A 3,189-nucleotide genomic window follows, 5' to 3' on the forward strand; every position below is an offset into this window, starting at 1 on the left:
AGATCAACATTTGGGTTAGTAAAAAACGGTGACGGAGTAGAAGGAATGGACTCAAAAGAGGAAAAACTAGAGAACATGTGATGCTCCCAGAAGACAACATGACGAGATATACGAATACGGCGAGAAATAGGATCCCAACAACGATAACCCTTATGTTTAGAGGCATAACCAAGAAAACAACACATGCGAGCCCGAGGTTCAAGCTTATTATGTTCATGAGGCTGAAGAAGGACAAAACAGACACAACCAAAAACACGGAGAGAACTGTAATCGGGAGAAGTACGATAAAGATGCTCAAAGGGAGTAGTGTTACCAAGAACAGAAGAAGGGAGTCTATTGATAGCATGAACAGCAGTGAGGACAGCTTCACCCCAAGCACGCTCAGGACAGGAAGAGGAAATAAGCATCGCACGGACAGAGTCAAGAATATGACGGTGTTTACGCTCAGCTCTGCCATTTTGTTGAGAGGTACCAAGACAAGAAAACTCGGACAAAGTACCCTGTTCAGCGAGAAAATTTAAAAGTTTGGAGTCACGATATTCCATAGCATTATCACGTCTGAAAATTTTAATGACCTTTGAAAACTGAGTTCGAACCATAGTGGCAAAGTTAATATAAATCTGAGGCAAATCGCAACGATTAGTCATCAAATAGACCCAAGTAAAACGGGAATAATCATCAATAAAGAGGACAAAATATCAAGCCCCTCCCATAGAAGCGGTGGGAGTGGGTCCCCAAACCTCAGAATGAATAAGATCAAAAGGAGAGCATGCAATAGAGGAATTATTATTAAATGATAAGGCAGGTTGTTTTGCAGTGCGACAAGAAATGCAATCTAAAGACTCATTTTGAACTTGACCTAAAACACCCGTAGATATAAGAGGATGTAATTTGCCTAAGGAGCTATGGGCAAGACGACGGTGCCACAAGTGAAGAGTAGATGGAGAGGAAGCAGCACAGAGGTTTGTAGAGGGAACATGAAGGTTCTCGAGCTCAAATAAGCGTCCAACCTTACATCCAGTCCCGATGATCTTTCCCGTCCGACGATCCTGCACACGACATCCAGAATTTGAAAAAATGACATCAAAACCAAGTTCAACAAGCTGACCGACAGAGATAAGATTAAAATTTAATTTTGGAATAAAATAAGCATCAGAGAGATGAATATTGGACTGTGAAATAACCCCGTGATGTGTTGCATGCAAGAGGGAACCATTAGCAGTGTTAACAGAGTAGTCATCAGTAAGTGCCATCAGAAATTGGATGAGACGTGTCCGGTTCCGATAATCCTCATATGCCTTAGCATTAGTGGGATCTTTAAGAACAGGCTCACAGGAGGTCAACTGATCCCAAATAATCTCCATCTGAGCAAGAAAATCAAAAACTGCTTGGCCGCGTTCTTGCTTAAGGCTATGGAGTTCCTTAAGCAGTTGGTACTGATGAGAGAGATCAGAGATAGTGTAACGTTTCGCCAAATGATCCCATACCTCTTTAGCAGTTTCAAAACGCCCAAACTGTAAATGAATGCCAGGAGTAGAAGTGTTGCGGAACCAGGTGATAATCTGATGATTTTTACTATCCCAATCTTCTAATTTCTCTGCATAGTCCTTCTCCTTCTCAGCATCCTCCTTGGATTTGGAGGCACCATCTTTGGATACAGTTGGCTTAACATGACAAGCAATATCACCAGTCACATATCGCCATAATTTCCTCCCTTTAAGAAATTCTCGCATGGCTTCAACCCAATGTGCATAGTTGGAGCCATTAAGAATAACATGGATAGGCTGAACGACATCCGGTTTTTCCATAGTAATAGAAGAAATAGCAAAAGGAAGAAGAAAACTGCAAATTCGGGGCAGAAAATGAGAAAACAGAGCGCGGAATCAGAAAGAGCTCACCAAAAAATCTTAGGGAGGGTCCACTTGGCAGCACGTCAGCGCCACATCAGCGCCACGTCAGCGGTGCGTCAGTGCCACGTCAGCGAGTGACGACACGTGGCAGCACCTGATACGCGGAAGGAGGCACGCTGGCGACAGGTGGCACGCGGGTCGAAGGGCGGGTCGGGTCGGGTCGTCGCGGGTCAGGGTTGTCCAACCAGCTTGCGTGTGACACGTGGACGCTCCAAGAACGTCCGATCTGCACGAAGATCCAACGGCTGCTGAAGCCTCTAGATGAGAAAAGAATGGTGGTGGACAACAACGTTCTGGAGGCGCGTGGGGGCGCGTGCGGCGGTCTCTGGAGGCGATCTTGGCGGCGTTTGAAAGCTGACGGAGAGAAGAACACGATGATGCCGGAGGTGACGAACCAAAGCATCGGAAACAGCTCGAAAATTGCGAGCAAAGAGGCACGGGTGGAAGCTGGAAGGAAGATCAACCTGGTCGTGGCAGTGTCTTTCGGCGGCGCGTGGAGGCGCGTCCGGAGGCGGATGGCGACGGTTCTTTTTGCGTTGGAATCACGGCGACAAGACGAACAAGATGGTTATGGGGGTGACGAACCAAAGCGTCAAAAAGGGAACGAAAAAGGAGGCCAAAGAACACTGCCGACAAGGAAAAACAAAGGGGCTATGAACTAATATTCATCGGAAAAAAACCTAAGCTCTTGATACCATGTTAGAAACAAGAGACTGAGAGAATAATATGAAAAGTGTATTATTGAGTTGTGATGTGAGGTACAATATACAAGGGGTATTTATAGGTGCTAAATGAATCATAGAAATAAAGACATAGAATCCTACAATTAATGTACAGATATGCTATATAAATATAGACGATGCTAATTGATCTAAATTGATTTATATTGATTCTCTAACACATATATATCTCATAAGTTGATCCAACAATTTTGGTAGCAGTAAAATTGTTTACAAGATTTATTATTAGAACCACATGAAACTATTCAAAGAATATTGTGGTCCAAGTAGATCTGAGATCAAATTTGGATATATAGTTGAAGCAGTGTTGTACACTTAATTTAAATAAAGTTGCATTTGATTATCAATGATAACTTTTCACGTAATAATAAACTCTTAATCATGCACATGATCTCCCTATGATGGTATAATCCCATGTTTAATTCCAATCTTTCTAAATATAATATTCTTTTGTAGCTGTTATTGATTTCATAAAGTATTTATTATAAGGTGATTGTTTTAGTACCATCATTAAATTATATGTATTGGGATCATACAAA

Source organism: Arachis ipaensis, chromosome B03 (genome assembly GCF_000816755.2).
Source record: "Arachis ipaensis cultivar K30076 chromosome B03, Araip1.1, whole genome shotgun sequence".
Lineage (NCBI taxonomy): Eukaryota > Viridiplantae > Streptophyta > Magnoliopsida > Fabales > Fabaceae > Arachis > Arachis ipaensis.